We start from the raw sequence: 22668 nt of genomic DNA, 5'->3' as shown, positions 1-22668 counted from the left end.
TACGCTAGAAAAGTTCCTGACGAGGATGTTGCATATATTTTAGCTGTAGTGAGTACACTTTAAAAGTTCGTACTCTACTTGCGTGAAAATGACATAAAAACCTTCAACAATGTGTTGAATATCCACATATTCAATACATTTAGAGCCATTTTTCAGTAATGAAGTAAAATAACCGCTTTTAGGACATGGTTGCGGTTTGACCAGATGCAAGCCGTGAGGCTGCAGAGCAATGCTGTGCCGCTGATTCCACGTAACGTGGACAAAATTTAGTTTTCTAGTTGCTTTTGTTCTCATGGATCTATTGTTCTCTGCCCCTTCCTGGGAATTGCAGAAATGGTTCATTAAACCTTGTGAGCGCAATGTAGCAAGAATAGGATATAATTGTGTACTTAGTACCCTGCCTATAAAACGTATTAGTCAAAAACATTTACTTTGTTGTCCAGATCGGTTGTCACGTTTTCCTACTGAATTTTAGAAAATACAGCTGTCATGTTGTTAATATGGGTGACAAGACCACTCCACCTCTAAAGCTCCCTATCACATTAGACTTAACGTCGGCCGATATCGACAAGTTTGGCTTACCGTCAGATGTGTGTGGGGGCGCCGGCAACTGATTGGCAGGGGTGATGTTGATGGAGCATGTCTGATTTTGGGCTGTTGATCGGTTTGTTCTGCCAGACTAGTAGAGATCTCTGGCGGGGGCTCTCATATGCAGAAAACAGCATTCTCGGCCGAATGAGAGCTCCCGTGTGTAGGATAACCGGCCGAGGCAGCTGCCATCCAAAAAGTCGGCCAAATCATTGTTCGACCAACAGCCATCTAAAGTGTATGGCGGCCTTAAAACCAGTTTAAATGACAGTTTAACTTATGGCTCGCATACTTCGCGGTAGCATAGAACTGAACCTGAAATATAACAGCACCAGGTCGCTATAATGTAGGATCTATACTGGTACAGTGAAGAAAAAAACCACAACCATAAAACTAAATCTAGAAATGAATGAATAAAAGAAACACTAATTTAAAGGGTTTTTCCCACCAACACCATTTATCATCTATCCACAGGGATGGGACCTTCACTGATCATTAGAATTGGGCTCCCAAACATACATGGGTGGCAGGGCACATACTTGAGTGTTTCTCCATTCAATCTCATACTGTGGTTATAGTGACAGTGGGCAGTGGTGTCCCTGAGGTTGGACCACCAGCTAACAGACCTTTATCTATCTTGTGGTTAATAATAATCTTTCTATTTATATAGCCCCAACATATTCCACAGTGCTTTACAATTCGGACAATTTACAGACATTATGGGCACTGTTCCCATTGGGGCTCACAATCTACATTCAGTATGTCTTTGGAATGTGGGAGGAAACCGGAGAAAAACCACGCAAACACAGAACATACAAACTCCTTGCAGATGTTGTCCTTGGTGGGATTTGAACCCAGGACCCCAGCGCTGCAAGGCTGCAGTGCTAATCACTGAGCCACCGTGTGGTTCTCTGACATCAATTTTGGGGGAAACGCTTTAAAATTATATTTTTTGAAATATTCCTTTGCAGAAATGATTCAAGAACGCAGTGATATTTGAGATCAATTAATCCTTTGCCAAAGTTTTCTTTCCTAATCTCACAGGTCACAGTCAGATGCCCCAATCACTCATTGTAACTAAAATATACGACTTCTACATGGGACCTAAAGGTGGATATCCATAAGGGACAAAGTTTGGGTGAAACCAACAATATTAATGGGATCACTTGACCATCTAATGTGGCCTGCCAACTGTCCTTTGACAACAGATGGCTCTCGGTATGCCAGATTCTTTGTTCCCACCTTGAATAAATCCAGGGATTGCTTGTTTTCAACTCCCAACTGAAACAAACACACAATCAATGGTAGATGTTTATGGAGGAGATGGTAAATCTAGCAGCCATTGAACTTGTCTTAAGCTCTAATTACATCTGCGTCAGAGGCCTGTTATAGTTTCTATCATATTTGTTAGAGAAAAAAAAAAAATAGCGAAGCAAGCAGAGCTATTGTACTGATCAAAGCTACAGACATCATAACGGATGGTGTCATCATGGGACTGCTCCACCACAGGAGCATGGCTTTGGTTTGTATCGTCAATCATAGTAGATATGTGAACAGAGGCTTATGTATATGGTTACTTTTAAGCTACATTCACAAGGCTATGTTTTCATTGCTCTTCTATTGCCTTTTGATGTATTTTCTGGCAAGAAAAGGCTTTCCTACCTTAGAATGATGGGATCGGCAAGTGACCTATAGATTGAAGGTACAAATATAGCAGTATATATAATATATACTGCTATATTGTAGTATCATTCTTGCCATATCCAGATTTGATATGGTAGGTTAGAACCTCATATGTGGAATCTTGAATATTTTTTTTACTTTTGAGATATATTTTCTAAAAAAGATTTTTAGTAATCTTCTTTATATGAGGTTCATTTTCATTAGAAGAAACTGTTCTAGTGAGTAACCCTAAGCTTTTATGTGCATCTCTTGCAGTTCACTAGACTATAGATGTAAAACTAGAGGGTCCCTTTATAAGAAAGTTTATCATTAGCTGGAGAATGACTTGGAAAATGGACTTGGTGGCTTCTTTTTACCTTATTGTACTGCTAGTTCTCGGTCTCCTATTCTTTAGCTTAGGATGACCGCCAACCTCTCAGACTGCCCGAAGTAGTGTGCTTCAATGTTCGGAGAGACTAGTTGCGGTCTTCGGTGATCAGTGGCATCAGTGAGGCAAATGTGATCAGTGGCACAATAAATCAAAATTGACTATGCATTCTCCAGCTAATGTGATGTTGTCATGTAAGAAGGTCACTTTTCTATGCAAGGCATAAGTAAGTCACCAACTGTTTGTATGTGTAGAGCCCCTGAAAGAACCCAATTGGGCCACGTTCAGATTTCGTTAGTTTTTTACCTCAGTATTTGTAAGCCAAAATCAGGAGAGGAACAATCAGAGGAAAAGTATAATAGAAACAAGTCACCAATTCTGTATTTATCACCCACTCCTGGTTTTGGCTTACAAATACTGATGTAAAATACTGACCCAATACTGATCTTGTGTATGTGGCCTTAGAATCACAAATTGTGGTTAAGTCCATCTGTGTTCTGTCCAGGAACAGCCCCAGAACTTGTAGAAACATCCTTTCTCACTATAGGAAAATGTACATAATAACCTACTTTATTTCAGCGGGAAAGTCCCACATATATAGGGGGGATGTTTGGAAGTTTGTGTCTGAGTTTATTACTAATGTAAAAGATGGACATTCAGCATGGCATTATTAGCGATGGTGATTCTGATCACCTATAGGTAGTTCAAGCAAAATGTCATAGTTTTTAAGGTAGAAGGTGGACATGAGTCCATCCAATTCAACCTACAGCCTAAAATTTTGATCCAGAGGAAGGCAAAATTCCCATGAGAGAGATGCTAATTGCCCCAGATTAGGGGAAAAATTATTTTGCAACTCCACATACAGCAATCAGACAAATTCCTTGGTTCAGAATCCGATCACAGAATAGTACCCATAACCTGTAATATTTCTCAAGAAAGGCATCCAGGCCCTCCTAATGGCTGAGATGTAAGTAAATCTCATGAACACTGTGCTATTTTTTTACGCTGCGGAGATTGACCTTTGGTGTTTTTGGAATTTGCATTATGTCTATTTGTCTTACAGTAAATCTACGTTTTATTTGCATATTTTCTCCATATTATACATAAAAATGCATGTTTATCTGCGGATATTATCTTGTTTCTATAGCGGAAAGCAGTAAATACGCATGTAAACCGCTTATGACTTTATCACTAAAGTTTTATGAAATCTAGCTAACTCTGCAAACAAGTTTATAAAAAAAGGCAGTTTTATTTAAAACCTTACCAAAAAGAGACAGAACCGCAGCTGAAAAAAACGCTGTAAAAAAACTTATTAAAACATGAAATTAGCTAACGTTGGTAAAAAATGCATCAGACAAAAAATGCAGAAAATACTCATCCTGGGAACTCTAACCTTAAAGAATAAAGCCAGGATGTAGTCACAGTGCTGCCAGCTGCCACCTTGACTCATCTCTGGATGGAAAGCCACCTTTAATTGTTCCTTAAATAGCCCGGCTTTCATCTGGTCATTACTTACCAGGCAACTGGACTGTCCTTTTTCACTCTACTGGCCTTGGTAACAGTCTTATCGCCTCTGCATGTTTACTTGGCTTAACTTCCCCCCAGCCTCCCTAAGATCACTAAGGGCATATGGTGTGGAATTTAAATCCCCATTGGGAGCCTTGCAGCATGACCCTTCCTGGACATAGTGCTTTAGCAAGCACTGCAGTATAACCCATGCCGTGCCACATAGCTCTGTGTAGTGTGTCAGCGCCTTTCTCCCCTCCTCCCTGTTTCCCTCCTGTGCGCCTGTGTGGTTATTCCTGGTCTGTCTCAGATGTTGGAAAGAGGTGATAATGTCTTGGCGGATCTGTCTCCCTCCCTCTGCTCTTCCTCTCCCACACTCCCCCCTTCCCCAAACCTCACCGCCACCCCCCTTCTTCGCTCTGTTTATTCTCTCCTGTCTGTGTCTTGAATTCCACCCCCAAGCTCCCCTGTTTTTTTCATCTTCTCACTTATTTCTCTCACCCTTCTTCTTTAATCTCTCCCAAGTTTATTTCATTCACGGTGTCTTTTATCTCTCTCTTCCTCCTTTACACTTTTTTTCCCTCGCTTTTGCACTTTCACAGCCTATTTGTATGTTCCAATATATTTTTCCCTTTCCGTCAGTACTACAACTCCCCTTTCTCTATCTCCCCTCCCTTCTTCTCTCTGGACATTGCTTCACACATGTTTGAGAAGACAGTATCCTCTGCTCCCCCCTCTCCCCAGGGCTGGAGGCCTGGAATCCCAGCTCTGCCCTCTCTGCTCCAGGCCGGATTAGGAGGGGGGTGGAGTGATGGCCATGTGGTGTTAGGGCAGAAGAACAAGCAGGGTGTGAGATTACAGAGGCTTGTTTATCCCTTCCATGACCAGTTTTAGCTTTCAGACGTGGACTTTCATAAAATACTTTCATGATCTATAGGGCTATCAGAAAGCGAACTCTGAAAAGTCTTCACTACTGTGTGGCTAGCTGGCTGCTATAGGGAGATGTGCATGCTGCCAAGTCAGATACCATGCAGGTTGTATAATGTGTGATTGTTGGAGAGTTGTGACAAGAGGAGGGGAATTTATTGCAGGTGAGGCAGGAAATCTGCAGGGACAATGATGGTATTTTCCAGCTGTAAAATGTGAGGTATGTGTTCTGTGGCTGTATGGCCGAGGGCATTCTCCTCTCTCCTCCCTCTCTCCTTGGCCTTATCTTCCTGCCTCCTAATCTCTTTCCCTCTGTCTCTCTCCCTCTTGGCTCTCCATAATTACAGGGTGGAACAGATGTCCCTGGATCTGTTTCAGATCCAACATCCATTAGAATAACCTTCAGCACCATGCCTGGAGGGAGGCCCTTATTCTTGGTGCAGTATATACCGGTACTAAGCACATTACTCAGCTTCATTATACGTTTTATGTTCCTTATCCCAGTGCACATTAATGCTCATGTTATGCTGCGTAGTGTTACATTTATACTCTGCTACACAGTGCAAGTAAAGATGTCCACAATAGTAACACCAAAGACTTTCTCAAGACTACACTGGAAACTTCGCTATTTCCCTATGAGAACGCTACCTTTACATGCTTCCTTAATGGTTAACCAGGAGAATCACACGCAGTGGTCTCATTGCCAGCTATTGCAGTTTCCTTCTTGATTTCTGAATAACACCAAAACGTTGCAACAATGGCTACATATGTGTCATATTTATATAAAAAAAGTTTCTCCTCTGCTGAATATCCTTTGTTGATATGGTTGTATAGCTGCAATATTTTAACTGATGGATTATTTCAGTTTCTAATATAACAAAATGCTGGTCCTGTCATTACGGGCTTCCCACCCCGGTGAAGTTGCACAAATTTATGACAAGCAACATTTTCATAAGGATGCTATTATCACCAAATCGTCTGTTTTATCAGCAACACTATTCATATATTACCCAAATATAAACATCTGATGCATCTTTATACCAGAAGATGATCTATATTTGTACTGTAGCCAGTAGATTGAGTGTCCTCAGTGGTTGATACTTTTTTTAATGGCTAACTGAAAAGATGGTAACAAATTGCAAGCTTTCAAGACCACTCAGGCCTCTTCATCAGGCTAGTATAACGCACAATCTAAAGAATCACATATTTATACACAACAGGGCACAAGAATAATGCAATAGATGAGACAAGTGACGTGAAGCAGAACTATGAGTATGGGGAGGGGGGGTTGTGGCCATAACTGCTCCAATATTTACGGCCACAACTTTCTCCCCCCTCCCATACTCAGTTCTGCTTCATGTCACTTGTCTCGGAGTAGTCTTGAAAGCTTGCAATTTGTTACCTTTTAATGGCTAACTGAAAAAAACACTGAGGACTTTCAAATCTTAATATTTTTCATTATCATTTATATAAGCAATTGTGCTTATATCTGGCATTAAACAGTTCTTCTCTTGTATTGATGATACTTGGGGCCTTGGATAAAAGCTATTGCGGACCGTAAGATCCTAATAACAAGTAAGACCACTTTTCTCATTTTATAATCTGCAGCGGACCATTGAAAGCTATAATCTTCCTGGTTAGTTGGAGCAACACTAAAGTATATTTTCTTATGGAAAAATCATCTGTGTGTATGTAGTGTAGTCTAGGGGGCGGTATGTTCCTGATGATTGACAGGTCGGACTAGCAGCAAGGCTGCTTTGCTGGTCCAAACTGTATTCTCTCCCATTCTTGTAGCAGAGGCAGTTTTCCCTCTGCAAAAGGGGTTAAGCAAAGGGGGCACTAAGGCTGGTTGGATCCATTGATCTGGCCAGTGTCCGTGTAGTACTTGGCAGCCTGTAAGCATAGAGCCAGTAAGCGGCATGCGCTCTTGGTTTAGGTAACTGGCCACTCTTGAGACTGTACAGTCACTGGTATCCTAGGAAACGAGTTATAAACTATGGAATTAAAAATCCCACCGTTCTTGATAATGGAGGTTTTTGCAAGCACTTTTTAAAAAAAAATTGCACTCATCTTATTAAAGAAAAAACAAACAAACGTACAAACGAACAATTGTTCAGTAGGACATTTAACCATCTAGGATGGTAATAAACAGCATATATAACCAGGGATGTGGAGTCGGTAAGCCAAACATCCGACTTCTCAATTTCCATGACACTGACTCCCTTATACATGGCTCATGTTTAAGTGATAAATTTACTGTAGGACAGATTCATCTCCGCTAAAAGTCTAGACCCTTAGATCAGAAACAGGACAGACATTTATAGGACATTTCATAACTTTCCAAAATTCTTATGAAAAAATATTCCCCACAAACTGCATTGAACTACTGTACCCAATTTATTATATATTTTAGGAGTCTGAGTTGGTACATTTTATACCGACTCCACCAAAATAGGCTCCAACTCCACAGCCCTGTATATAACATAAAAGTAATACCAAAATATTATACACTGACTGAGATATACAAGGCAAAATCAGACAATAAAATGTGAATCAAGTTACATCGTAATAGACTTAAGCATGTTATTACTGTATTACTGAGAATAAAGGTAATATATTTTATCAGTCCAGATGAAACCAAATAAAGAAACTTTGATTAGGCGTAGATGATCATCCTGTCAAATTGTGAATGGATCCTGTCAATTCATGAGATGAGGGCATGGTAGCATCAGAGCCACACCACTGACCCCAAACATGCTGAAATTTCCCACAGCATTTCCTATGGGTATAAACCAATTTTTCATAAGAGCTTTGTACAAATAACAAAATTGCTTGTACTGTGCCACTGCAAGTCTAGCACTGCCTCTGCTCTGCTGCTTCTTCTCCCCCTCCCCTGCCTTTCTCGATTGGTTGCAGCGGTGACCGCTGCTGAAAGCCATTGTTCACAATGGTCACCTGAAAACAGGGTTTTGGGAATGTAGAACTATAGGAATCCTTACTACAAGAACGGATTTCTTTAACGTGCATTTTTTAGTAATGTATTTAGCCGGATACTAGAGATATGTGATATGAATGATTACTGGCAAATTTATGGAAAATCATACTCTGTCCACTACATGTGTTTATCAGTTTGAAGGAGCCCATGTAGAAACACATTAATGGACAAAGACATGTAATCCAAGATGAGGCTGGGCATAGGGTGATTCCAGGGATGGTGCCAGGCATACCTGGTGGTTATTTCATCTCTTTTTGAAGAGTCATATAATTTTTGTGACTGACCTGTTGCTTTTACACTTCAGATGGGAGAAAAAGAAATATAATCTTTCTATTTTTCATAAAGACTATGTTACAGCATAAATGGTGTTCAGATAATGTCACCCATACCCATTACTGCTGGTCGCTCAGTGTTAGAAAATACTGTGGCATCCAATATTTCTGGATTCCGTGCCTTCTGCAAACATCCAAAGATGACAACTTTTTCTGTTAATATAGAAAACCAATGATATCATCTACCAGCTTTCTAGCCGAAATGGGATTCTTTTTGGGTGTTATAATTTGTGCTTTTTCTTTGGCCTTTTTTCTTGTACATACTGGTTTACAACATCATGCTGCCAATGACACATGAACTTTTATTATAACTAGAAATCTCAGCATATGGGTGTGATATATGCTGCATGCAACATCTGAAGTAGGAAACACATACTGCCGCCACCCTTGTGGATCATCAGGCTTTTTCTGATGCACAACCAGTTTACAGAATGTTTTCTTTTTCGTTTATGCACAAAGTCTGTGATGTGAAATAGTGCAATATACAAAATGTAACTTTATAACTAAGATAACATAGGCATGTGTTTAATCAGAACTGTGGAGATGTGAAAGCAAAGGTGTACCTCTCCGCTCTGTAGAGAAATAAAAGCAGTAATGGTACCAATTGTACATTTTTTTAAATTTTTTTTTACTGAAACAGAAAAATATTAGCTGGCTGGACATTCACTTGTTTGTTTTTTAATGTACTGCACTTGCCTTTATTTAGATGGATATGTGGTAGCAAAGTGGAATTGTTTCTGATACCTGTAAAACTGGATGAAATTACTAAATGGCTTGTGGTTGTAACGATCACATTTATATCTTGTCATTTTACTATGCAATACAAATATAAGGCAAGATGCTTGCGTTTGGCTGGCTGGTGTGCATCTGCAATCTGCATTATATATATGTGTGTGTGTGTGTGTATAAACTATGTACAGTGGGGAAAAAAGTATTTAGTCAGCCACCAATTGTGCAAGTTCTCCCACTTAAAAAGATGAGAGAGGCCTGTAATTGACATAGGAAGACCTCAACTATGAGAGACAAAATGAGAAAACAAATCCTGAAAATCATGGTCTGATTTGGAAAGAATTTTTTTTTAAATTTTGGTGGAAAATAAGTATTTGGTCAATTGCAAACAAGCAAGATTTCTGGCTCTCACAGACCTGTAACTTCTTGTTTAAGAGGCTCTTCTGTCCTCCACTCATTACCTGTAGTGCACCTGTTTGAACTTGTTATCAATATTAAAGACACCTGTCCGCAACCTCAAACAGTCACACTCAAAACTCCACTATGGTGAAGACCAAAGAGCTGTCGAAGGACACCAGAAACAAAATTGTAGCTCTGCACCAGGCTGGGTAGACTGAATCTGCAATAGGCAAGCAGCTTGGTGTGAAGAAATCAACTGTAGGAGCAATAATTAGAAAATGGAAGACATACAAGACCACTGATAATCTCCCTCGATCTGGGGCTCCAAACAAGATCTCACCATGTGGGGTCAAAATGATCTCAAGAACAGTGAGCAAAAATCCCACAACCACACAGGGGAACCTAGTGAATGCAGAGAGCTGGGACCAACGTTACCCAAGCTACAATCAGTAACACACTACGCCACCAGGGACTCAGATCCTGCAGTGCCAGACGTGTCCCCCTGCTTAAGCCATTACATGTCCGGGCCCGTCTGAAGTCTGCTAGAGAGCATTTGGATGATCCAGAAGAAAATTGGGAGAATGTCATATGGTCAGATGAAACCAAAGTAGAACTGTTCGGTAGAAACACAACTCGTCATGTTTGGAGGAGAAAGAATGCTGAGTTGCATCCAAAGAACACCATACCTACTGTGAAGCATGGGGGTGGCAACATCCTGCTTTGGGGCTGTTTCTCTTCCAAGGAATCAGGACTGGTCCGTGTACATGAAAGAATGAATGGGGCCATGTATCGTGAGATTTTGAGTGCAAACCTCCTTTCATCAGCAAGAGCATTGAAGATGAAACGTGGCTGGGTTTTCAGCATGACAATGATCCCAAGCACACCGCCAGGGCAACGAAGGAGTGGCTTCATAAGAAGCATTTCAAGGTCTTGGAGTGGCCTAGCCAGTCTCCAGATCTAAACCCTATAGAAAACCTTTGGAGGGAGTTGAAAATCCGTGTTGCCCAGCGACAGCCCCAAAAGATCACTGCTCTAGAGGAGATCTGAGGAGGAATGGGCCAACATACCAGCAACAGTGTGTGCCAACCTTGTGAAGATTACAGAAAACGTTTGACTTCTGTCATTGTCATCAAAGGATATATAACAAAGTATTGAGATGAACTTTTGTAATTAACCAAATACTTGTTTTCCACCAAAATTTGAAAAAAATTCTTTCTAAATCAGACAATGTGATTTTCCGGATTTGTTTTCTCATTTTGTCTCTCATAGTTGAGGTCTACGTATGATGTAAATTACAGGCCTCTCTTCTCTTTTTAAGTGGGAGAACTTGCACAATTGGTGGCTGACTAAAATGCTTTTTTTCCCCACTGTATATCTGTTTGTGTGTAAAATATATATATATTTTATTAACTGTATAGGAAAGAACAGTAGACTGTGCTTTATTATACGAAGGCCCTCTACAAAGGAAAAAAAGTGTAAAACATCATTCCAAGTGATAACCGACTAGATTACTCTGCGCCGCTTCTTCCCAGGTGCCCAAGTGGTCTCTGTAACCTGGCCTCTAGTGATGCAGCCGTGGGCATGGTTTTTAAAACAAATGTCCGTATCCAGCAGTCCTGAGAATGAGTTCCAGAACCTCAAAAAAGGGCCTCTGTTATGCTCTGTCTTAAATGGGCCAGTGGTTTCCATGTTCTACCTCTGCTCCTTTCACTATAAATCGGACTAATGGAGAAAGCAGACTACTGCTTTCTTGTATTTTTTGCATTCTCATTGACAATGAATGAAGTGGAAGTTGAGCCTGGGAACTTCGCTCCATTCAAGATTAAGTTCTACAGTGCCACACTCTTATGGCTCTGGAACACGTTCTCGGGATCATTGGGGATCTGACTGCTGGGACCCCAAGTGATCACACACAGGGCTGCAGAATCTGAAAACTAGGGATAAAGTGATGACTTGATATTTTTTGGGAAAACCCCTTTAATATTATAAGATTCAAGAGACTGTGGACACATTGCGGACCATGCCAAAAGGAGCTCCCAACTATTGATTCTCCAGTGGTTGACCTGTCAAAGTGGCATTACTAACTACTAAAGATCCCATTGCTGATTTTACATTGTATTCACCTTTTAAAACAAATCTAAAAGGTAATGCACATGAGTTATTTTGCAAGAAGAATATTTACCTGATATACATTAACATTAAGAGTTCCAGAAATTGAAAGTTATTCACTGAATTTTCAGGTTTAGTTCAGTTTTCAAGGTTTTCCACTCATTAAAAGGGGTTTTCCAAGGATTAACTAAAATGTCTGTTGTTTAGGAAACTCGCCAATCACAGGCAGGGGTCCCTAGCTCCCATTCCTCCTGACTGTGTGACCGCAGTCAGTAGATTAAATTACGTGCTAGCTGTGCATTGTCTATGCTTGGCCATTTCTGCCACTATCAGTGGCGCATGAGAGCACATCTGATCACTCCAGTCATGCTCCCTTCACCACAGGTGAGGATGAAGAAGAGACTGAGGACCCCCTATTCTAGTAATTGGTGTAGTGGGCCAAGGAGGAAGGGCCCACAATAGTCACTTATTACCTATTCTGTGAGGTTAAAATCCCTTTAATTGCCTGGTGGTTCATGGAAGCACTTTTCCTGCATTTTGCTATTAATCTGCACTATTTTGATAAGTGTTTTGAAATGTTTCTCTGATTTCATGAACCATTTTGCCATGTGCATTTATATGGTAGCACTGGTTTGTCCTTATTGTACCATGAAAAAGGATGGAGTAAAATCTGATGAGAAATGTGGTGGTATTATTTTTAGTCTTTTTAAATAGTTTTGTGTCGATGTTCATCTACATTTACGTGTGAGCAGCTTCCTCTGCAGCACACACTGGAAAGATGGCTTTGTGGAAGAGACTTAACGCACATTGATTGAGGTAATTGATCCCTATGTGAAAATGTATGATTCATTTGTACAAGCTGAAGCTCACCAATGTAGCATTTCTAATGTAAGCACGCAATTGTCAGCAATGCCACTGAGAGACGTCCTGAGCCTAAGGCTCAGTTCACATCTGCATTGGTTATTTCCGTTGTACTCCATCGTTGGAATGGGACAATGAAAATAACGGAAGTGCTGGATTCCTGACATGACTGATGCCAACGGTGCTAGTCAGACCCATTTATTATAATGTGGTCTATTGGGTTTCTGTCATTAGGCCCAGCATTTTTTATGGCATCTCTGATTGCTCACATTTCTGTTGGAGGCTCAATCTCTAATACGTATACATGGGACGAAGCCCTATTCACTATATTTAACTGGACACCAGGCTTCATTAGACATTACTAAAAATAGATGTAGGAAATAGATAAAAAAAAAACACCACTATTTTAGGCAGTGAAGTGAAATGAGTATGGTTATGTTTCACCAGAGGAGCATTCACATGATTTTTTTGTGTTCCTTACACCCGAAATACTTGTGTATATGTAATGGATCTCAAGGGTCCAGGCAGTATCTGTATGCGGCTTGTTTTCTTGGCGTACGCATTGGGCTTGTCTGCGTATTTTGGTTCCCTCTCACCCTCTAACAACATACTAGTAAGTCTGTTGGCTCCATAGAACATTGGCCCTTATGTGGCCTTTAAATTAGTGATTACAATCTTAGATAGGTGGCGCTATATTAAAAAAAAATATATACACTGCTCAAACAAATAAAGGGAACACTCAACACATCCTAGATCTGAATGAATGAAATATTCTCATTGAATACTTTGTTCTGTACAAAGCTGAATGTGCTGACAACAAAATCACACAAAAATAATCAATGGAAATCAAATTTATTAACCAATGGAGGCCTGGATTTGGAGTCACCCCCAAAATTAAAGTGGAAAAACGCACTACAGGCTGATCCAACTTTGATGTAATGTCCTTAAAACAAGTCAAAATGAGGCTCAGTATTGTGTGTGGCCTCCACGTGCCTGTATGACCTCCCTACAACGCCTGTGCATGCTCCTGATGAGGTTGCGGATGGTCTCCTGTGGTATCTCCTTCCAGACCTGGACTAAAGCATCCGCCAACTCCTGTACAGTCTGTGGTGCAACGTGACTTTGGTGGATGGAGCGAGACATGATGTCCCAGATGTGCTCAATCGGATTCAGGTCTGGGGAACGGGCGGGCCAGTCCATAGCTTCAATGCCTTCATCTTGCAGGAACTGCTGACACACTCCAGCCACATGAGGTCTGACATTGTCCAGCATTAGGAGGAACCCAGGGCCAACCGCACCAGCATATGGTCTCACAAAGGGTATGAGGATCTCATTTCGGTACCTAATGGCAGTCATGCTACCTCTGGCGAGCACATGGAGGGCTTTGCGGCCCTCCAAAGAAATGCCACCCCACACCATTACTGACCCACTGCCAAACCGGTCATGCTGAAGGATGTTGCAGGCAGCAGATCGCTCTCCATGGCGTCTTCAGTCTGTCACATGTGCTCCGTGTGAACCTGCTTTAATCTGTGAAGAGCACAGGGCGCCGGTGGCGACTTTGCCAATCCTGGTGTTCTGTGGCAAATGCCAAGCGTCCTGCACGGTGTTGGGCTGTGGGCACAACCCCCATCTGTGGACGTCGGGCCCTCACACCACCCTCATGGAGTCGGTTTCTAACCATTTGTGCAGACACATGCGCATTTGTGGCCTGCTGGAGGTCATTTTGCAGGGCTCTGGCAGTGCTCCTCCTGTTCCTCCTTGCACAAAGGCGGAGGTAGCGGTCCTGCTGCTGGGTTGTTGGCCTCCTACGGCCCCCTCCATGTCTCCTGATGTACTGGCCTGTCTCCTGGTAGTGCCTCCATCCTCTGGACACTACGCTGACAGACACAGCAAACCTTCTTGCCACAGCTCGCATTGATGTGCCATCCTGGATGAGCTGCACTACCTGAGCAACTTCTGTGGGTTGTAGAGTCCGTCTCATGCTACCACGAGTGCGAAAGCACAACCAACATTCAAAAGTGACCAAAACATCAGCCAGAAAGCATTGGCACTGAGATGTGGTCTGTGGCCCCACCTGCAGAACCACTCCTTTATTGAGGGTGTCTTGATAATTGCCAATAATTTCCATCTATTGTCTATTCCATTTGCACAACAGCATGTGAAATTGATTGTCAATCAGTGTTGCTTCCTAAGTGGACAGTTTGATTTCACAGAAGTTTGATTTACTTGGAGTTATAGTCTGTTGTTTAAGTGTTCCCTTTATTTTTTGAGCAGTGTAAATGGGGGGGAAGCCATTTCTTCTATTCGCACATATAAATATTTTGTATGATTGCAAAATACTACTTGATGGTGGCTTTAGACATTAAAAATGCTGTAAAATCTGTTTTGAGAACTGCGCTTCCATGGCTTTGTTCTCTGTATCAGCTATCACTGGCCAAGTCAGCTATACTGGGGCCCATCTGCTCTCTATTTAGAAAGCTCCAGCAGCATAGCCATCTCTAGCCGTCAGAGTCCGAATCACTGAACTGATTATTCTGAGAGAGGTCAGGCTGTGAGAGACCATTCACTGCAGTGTGGCAATGTGTAACCCTTTCCTGGCAGCTTGCTCATCCCAGCCTCTTCCCTGCCTCAGAGATCTGGAGAGCTTTGCATCAGAGCACCCTGCCAAGCACAGCAATGTAGTAACACTTTCCTTGCTGAGATCTGTACCTATGGTAACCAGCACCTTGGAAGTAAGAAAGCATCCCTCCCTTGTCATATGATGTCACTGTCAGCTCTGGGGATAATGTGACCTTGTCACCTTCTAGCCAGAGACAGCTTAGAATAAAAGCTTCCTGCACACATAATGTGTCTATAGATGTACAATGTCTGGAGAAAAAAATCACTTAGCTGCGCTAGAATTGGGAAGGAAAATCAATGGTGTTTAACAGATGTTCTCCACACCTAGTGGTGCACATATCAGCCCCCCACTCCCTGTATTATAGTGGCAGTACTGGGATGGGTATGTGCCATCAGTGCAGGTAAGCAGGGGCGGACATATCATTGGTGCAACCTGTGCAGCCACACAGGGACCCTGGGGGTAGATGGGCCATTCACACCTCCAAAGCAGGTGCAATTTTGCATTTTAGGAGCTCTCAAAGGGCCCATATATTGTTCTCGCACACGAGCCCTTTTCTGTCTGTCTGTCAGTGCAGGTAGGGCCATGTGTCCATTGTCTAGGGCTATATGGAGCCATCCATGACACATCTTTTTACCAATTTGCAAAACTGTTTCCAAATTTGTAGACTCTTGACTAGTAGAGAAACTCGGTATGTGATATCTAGTCTGTTGTACCGGGCATTCTATGGGGCCTGCTAATAACACCGCTGACAATACTGGGAATATATATGTCTGTGGCTTTCTGTCATCGTTCCATGTTTGTAGCTATGTGATTGGCTGGAGTCGTAAGGAAACAGGAGATCAGAGTGGGCAGCACAGTGGTTCATATCCCACTGAGGACAACATCTGCAAGGAGTTTGTTCTCCTCATGTTTACGTGGGTTTCCTCCCACACCCCAAAGACATATGATGTCTGTAAAGCGATGTGGAAAATGATGGCACTATATAAGCAAGCATAATAAATGCTAGAAGGGACTGCTTTGCTTATTTATACCAAGTCCCTTGTGCTCAATGAAGTCTATAGTTGTTCCCCTCACCCCCCAACTTCTGGATTTCTTTAATTAGGAACTTTTCCGCAAGTAGCACTTGGTTATCACTAACGTTTGTGTGAATCAATTTATACCCGAAGGAGTTGTTAGGACTTGTGCAGAGTGCGTCCCTGATCAACAAGTTTGTGGCGCGCCATGGGTTAATGGCGAGCACTCCCCGTTCGGATGTCACCGTGTCCCCACTGCTGCATGACCCACTTCCACATTCGGTATCCAGGCAACATGCTCCTGCTCCCTCTGCCCTACCACATGTAACGCCCGGTACAGCGGCATCCTGTTAGAACAGAGAGTGGCACTGAGTATCTGTAGAGAAAATGCACACGCTGAGCTGTATAATGATGCTGAGTATCTGCACACCCCCTCTCTGTTTGTAGCTGTGTATTTTATCTGCCTGTCTGACAGATCCTGGATCCAGCGGGGAGCAGCTAATCTGTGCACACAGGAGGAAGCAGATAAATAAAGGATGAGAGAGACAGAGGAGACAGGACAGACAGGAGAAAGGAAGGGAGGGAAGGAAGGAGTTAGTGTGCAGGTCTTTGTAGTGGGAAAAGAAGTAAAGAGAGACATCTGCTGGGAGAGCGGCTTTTTCTGCATTGGGCTTACCAATGTGGGTGCCCATAGACCGGGAGTAGGTATACTGCATGAGGACCGGGGGCCAGTGACTGCCTTCTCGGGTCTGGCTTGGAGGCGACTTTCACTATATTTTAATGACCTGCCTAGTGGAGATATATTACCTGGAGAGTAAGAAAGCCTTTACGGTAATGGGATCCGCTGGCAGAGCAGCCATCCTTCCTCCCTTGCCGTCTCACTAGCCTGAGATTATGTAGTGTTAAATTCCCAGGAATACTGTACTATATATCTCGATATGTATTCGGTTCGCTCATGCACACGTCTGTGCTTTACATTATTTCTTTCTTGTAGTCAACCAGCCACATGATCGCCTTGGCCTTGCTCATGGTCGTGGGATATACACCGTGTCAGGTGGAAGATTTCATTTTGGGCGGAGGGGTTTTAAAACATTTCATTGCAGCAGAAAGGGTTATACTGTCACATGCTGCTATCAGGCAAGAAAGAGGTTGGTCAAAATGCCAAGGTCTGCAGGGCTTTCTGGCTGGAAAGGGAATGCTTTGCCAGGATGTGGTTCCCTGGCTGAGTGCTTTCTGCCTCAAAGCATTCTGGGAGGAGGGCAGCTATAATTAGTCCTGTGCCTGGAATCCAATGCCTGCTCCCTCCTCTTATCACTGCACCATCTGTCTGCCCTCTACCCTCCCCCCACACCCTCAGCTGTGACACAAGCTCACTTCCTGATGTCTGACTATATAGGTATATAAGTCTGCTACAAATAAACCAGCAATGTCAGCCTATGTTCAAGGCTGGTTAATAGTGTGTTACTGACATCATTCTCATTTACATCTAGTATCCTTTAACCAACACTCTAGTGTGTGATGCTAGGACTGCGCAAAGCCAGTTATTGGAGTTTTGTAAGGCTTGGAGGTCAGACTATAAAGTTAGACACCACCAGCTTGAATCTGGCCCTGCTTACAACATCTACAGACTGACATCTATTGACGTTCATTGTCCTGGTCATTTTGGGTCTGCAAATTGGAAACCATGTCAATTTAAAGGGGTTCTGTCATTAAAGACTGCTTTGAAATTAGAGCGGCTGGGGCTTATCAAGTGATCGCTTCTGACCACTGGAGGACAAATATTACGTGGCAGCCATTCAGATGAATTGCTAACCTTGTAATACAGTAATAGCTCATGGCTCCCTGAACGATAGCCACTAGTACAGATTGGCTCTCCTCTACGGCTGATAAAGGGGTTCTGGAGTGAGGTCCCCTTCATAATAATTAATACATTTATTTCTATACCGCCAACATATTCCGCAGCACTTTACAATTGAGCGGGGACATGTACAGACGATAAATACATCACAAAGTAACACACAGATCAACAGTTATAGGAGGAATGAGGGTCTGGCTCACAAGCTTAAAATCTATGAGGAGACGGGGGACACAATAGGTGTAAAGTGCTAGTCTTGTATGGTCCAACCATCTTTATAATAGGGCATGTCAAATAAGCTGCATGTTCCAGCCATTAGCTAGTATCTACAGTGCTATTGGGTGCATGGAGATGGATGAATAGGAGGGACCAGATTCTGAGGAAATTTTAGAAGGTAACATGGAAGAGTTATATTAGTGAAGTGAGGTAATAGGCCTGTCTAAAGAGATGTTTTTAAAGAAAATCTGTCAGTAAGATCAACCATTTTAAGTTGTTTATATGGGCATGTAGGTTATAGGAAGCTGAATAAAATATCTGCGATCTGATGTCTTGTTCCCGAGAAATCCAGGATTTTCTTATATGTAAATCATCTCTTCCAGGCTATGGGACGGCCAGTGCCTGGAAGATAACACCGCCTCCAGAGATTATTTTACATGAAGGGGCAGTTACCATAGTAAGACAAGTAACTAACACAGAACAGGAGAACTGAACTTTGTCTTCTTGCAAACACATTTTTTCCTTCTTTCTCAGCTCTGCTGTATTGCAACAATACTGCAGCCCTGTCTGCCTGTGAGATGGAAGCTGAGAGGAACCTGCAGATATCAGTCCTCCTCATCGTTATTGGCACCCATGAAGTTTAATTACATAATGTCTAATATCTCCTGAAAAAAATGAATCAAGTGAAAGTTTTTTTGTATAAAGCACTCGTGTTAAATACAAAAGAGCAAATGATAAACAATAATTGAAAACAAAAAACAATGGGAGAAAAAAATAGAAAAACGTAAAGCTTGCTGTGTCATTGGTATTGGCACCGTTTGCATTAACCCCTTTCTGACGTATGACCTAATAGTACGTCTTGGTGACCTGGGCCGATTGGACCAATGACGTACTATTAGGTCATATGGCAATCGCGCCCGCACACAAGCGATGCGGGGCGATCGCCACCGGGTGTCAGCTGATTGTCACAGCTGACACCCGGTACTATGTGCAGGAAGCGGTCCCGCACCGCTCCCGGCACATTAACCCCCTCAATGCTGCGATCGAAGTCGATCGCAGCATTGCGGTGGCAAGGGGAGGTGATCGCAATACTCACCTCCTAACTATTTTGTGTGACATATCTCTCTGATTTAAGGGCATAAAATTTCAAATTTTGAAAATTGCAAAATTTTCTACATTTTTGCCAAATTTCTGTTATTTTCACAAATAAACGCAAGTGATGTCGAAGAAATTTTGCCACTATAATGAAGTACAATATGTCACAAAAAAACAATCTCAATCAGGGGGAAGCGTTCCAGAGTACCTCATAAAGTGACAGTGGTCAGAATTGTAATAATTGGCCTGGTCATTAACGTGCAAACCACCCTCGGGGGTAAAGGGGTTAATTTAATATGGAAACACATTTTGACTCGCCTGTGGTAAATCACAACAGAAATTCTCATGTGATTGTCGGTGCCCATGTGACATGAATTAGCCAATGAATGATGACTTCACTGTTTTAAAAAGCCACATGATAGGCCCTGTTCCTTTGTCACATTGGTGAAGACAAAGGAGCTGTTTGAGGACATCAGAACTGCTATTTGCAAACACAAGACTTCCAAAGGGTATAAGGCCATCTCCAAAGAGCTTGGTATCCCAGTTTCAACAGTGCGCAACGTGATTAAGAAGTTTGCCAAGCATGGAACTGTTAAGAACCTCCCTGGACATGGGGGAAAGAAAAATTGACAAGAGATGTCTTCGAAGGTTGGTGCGAATGGTGGAAAAAACACTGCATCAAACATCCAAAGACCTGAGGGCCAACCTGGAGCATTCTGGGGCCATGGTTTCAACAAGTACCATACGCCGCACATTAAACCAAGCAGAGCTTTATTGGCGAAGGCCAAGGAAGAAACCATTGCTGAAGAAAAGACATAAAAAGGAACAATTGATCTTTGCCAAAGAGTACCTTGACGAACCACAAAACTTCTAGGAAAATGTTTTGTGGACCGATGAAACAAAAATAGAGCCTTTTGGCAATGCAAAGAAACAGTTTGTTTACAGATGGCGCAATGAAGCTCATAAGGAAAAGCACACCTTATCGACAGTTAGGCATGGTGGAGGATCCATAATGCTGTGGGTTGCTTTGCTGCATCTGGTATTGGAGGCCTTGACTGTATCACAGGAATCATGAAATCATAGAATTATCAAGAGATTTTAGAGCGAATGTCCTACCCAGTGTAAGAAAACTTGGTTTGAGTCGAAGATCATGGGTCCTCCAGCAAGACAATGATCCAAAGCACACATCCAAAAGTACACAGGAATGGTTGAAAAAGAAAAAATGGACTGTTTTAAAATGGCCAGCAATGAGTCGTGACCTCAATCCCATTGAAAATTTTTGCGGTGAGCTGAAATCTGCCATTGGGAAAAATAACCCTGCAAACATTCAAGAGCTTGAACAAACTGCAAAGGAAAAGTGGGAGAAAATTCCAGCTGAGAAGTGCAAGAAGCTCATAGATGGCTACAAGAAACGTTTGGACGCTGTCAGCAATGCCAAAGCGTGTGCAATCAAGTATTAATTAGGGGTGCCTTTATTGCTTCACATGCTATTTATGCTGGGTTTTTTGTTTTGTTTTTTTTAAATTGAAACATAGAAGTTGAAAAACAATGTTTTATTGTTATACTTTGGATCACTAATTAAAAGATCCTGAGGATATAACTTTGGTATATTTTCCATTAATTTCTGAAGATATTGCACACTCTATGAAATAAATGAAGGCGTGCCAATAATGGTTAGCAGCACTGTAATCGCACCCGGCTCTGCAGTGAAATCAGGATAGTAGAGAGCGGCCATCACACTGGTAACTGCCCCTTCAGCGTCCTCCCCATAGCCTGGAAGAGGTCATTTACATAAAGTAATATCAGATGCCTTGTTGATAAATCATCTTTTATGAGGCATACAGGTAGGACATTTTTTCAGCAGTCTATAACCTTTATGTCCATATTAATAGTTTAAATACGTCAAATAAGGTGACAGATGCTTTAAAATCGTGGGTCCTAGGTATTAGATTATCCTGATAGTACATTCCAGAAAACTGGCGCAACACGAGAGAAATCTTGGAGATGATATTGGGAGGTTCGGTTTATGGAGGAGGTTGATCTCAAATCCGAAGACATCCATGTACCCTTTTAACTTTTTTTTTTAAAGTCTCTTCTTTTTGTCAAATTTCTCAATGTGAGGTAAAGGAGGTCTACCTTATTTCACACAATCTTGTTTTTATTTTGCCTTGATATATTTCAGATAATACTATGTTATCCCTAAAACGCCATGGCAATTCCAAGCCACTCAATAGCATTTCCTTAGGTGGGCATATTGCAGGTTCTTCTGAATCCAAAATTATTTTTTTTGCCATATTAGCTTTACTCCATGGTATATTTCTGTTAAATTGGTTTCTATATAAAATTGCGATATAGAAAAAAAATCTTCAGATGTATTTAAAAAAAAAAATACTTACAACATGCTAATACTGTCATTTACCAAATGCCCACCAATGTCATCGGTGGTCCTGGCAACTTCAATACCAGCTATGGTTTGACATAGGACAGTGCTTCCTGTATTGGCATGTGATATTTGCCTGTGTCATTTCAATAATTAGCCCAAGTCCCCTTCTCGGTCTGTGAATTAACTTTTCACTAGCTTAGCCAGCCTCCTTTCTGTCAGTAATAGTTATCTGCCATCGTCCTTCACCGACCATGTGCTGGCACCAGGTGCTGACAGCAGGACGTTTGGTGAGGATGATTACATGAAGTAGACTTTGTTTCTAAGCCAGTCTGAAGGTTTTTTGTTTTAGAAGTTTGCACATCCATGTGTTCTACTTTCTATGAAAATTGCTATAACGTGGTCATGTATTTTACATGTGATTTTAGCTGTTTATTCATCTTGAACGTTTGCATTGCTTTTGCTTGTACTAAATTGAGTTCTCTGCTTAGATGCTGGTAATTTTTGGCATGGCGGATGATCTCTAGAGATAAATATTTTACATGTGCTGTGAATGCCTCGGATAGGAGTGTTTCTAACTTTGTGGATATTGTTTCTGAAAACGCTGGTTTTGCAGAGGCAAAGAAAGCCTTGAATGGAGGTGCGCTGAGGCCGCAGGTGCACACTTGCGCACAGAAACTTCCCTTGGCACAACCATGATAAGGGAGCACAAAAAAGGTTGGCACTGGAATGGTGCCCGCAGCCAGAGAGGGCATAATTCAGTACAATGGACTGTAGAATGCATTGTCAGATACATAAAAACCAGAAGAGTGAGGATGAATGAGTAGGCATCGAGAGGTATATGGGTCTTGTAGGCTAAGGTGAGGTATAGATGGGAAAGCAGTGATTGCAGGGAGAAAGCATGAAGCCTTGAGGAGAGGCATGAGGAGATCATGGGATTAAGTTGGAGAGAGGAGGAGGGAGAGCATGCAGCCCTGAGGTGAGGACTTGTGT

The 22668-nt window shown here is 42.1% G+C and overlaps 1 protein-coding gene across 3 annotated transcripts in view; it reads left to right on the top strand.

Annotated features, from left to right (window-relative positions):
- AHDC1 (AT-hook DNA binding motif containing 1) overlaps positions 1–22668 on the top strand; it is a 94912-nt gene that overhangs the window by 26943 nt on the left and 45301 nt on the right. The window contains exon 1 of one of the 3 annotated variants that reach the window (XR_012288434.1): positions 4440–4467. The exons of the other annotated variants lie outside the window; for them this stretch is intronic. The gene's annotated coding sequence lies outside the window, so the exon portion shown is untranslated. Of the gene's footprint in view, positions 1–4439; positions 4468–22668 lie in introns of those variants that run through there. 3 annotated transcript variants of the gene reach the window in all.

The sequence above is a fragment of the Phyllobates terribilis genome, unplaced genomic scaffold (assembly GCF_046119375.1).
Source record: "Phyllobates terribilis strain yellow unplaced genomic scaffold, ASM4611937v1 Scaffold_2__4_contigs__length_985480577, whole genome shotgun sequence".
Taxonomy (NCBI): domain Eukaryota; kingdom Metazoa; phylum Chordata; class Amphibia; order Anura; family Dendrobatidae; genus Phyllobates; species Phyllobates terribilis.
Note: the sequence above shows the minus strand (reverse complement) of the source record. Positions and strands in the feature narration are given on the sequence as shown.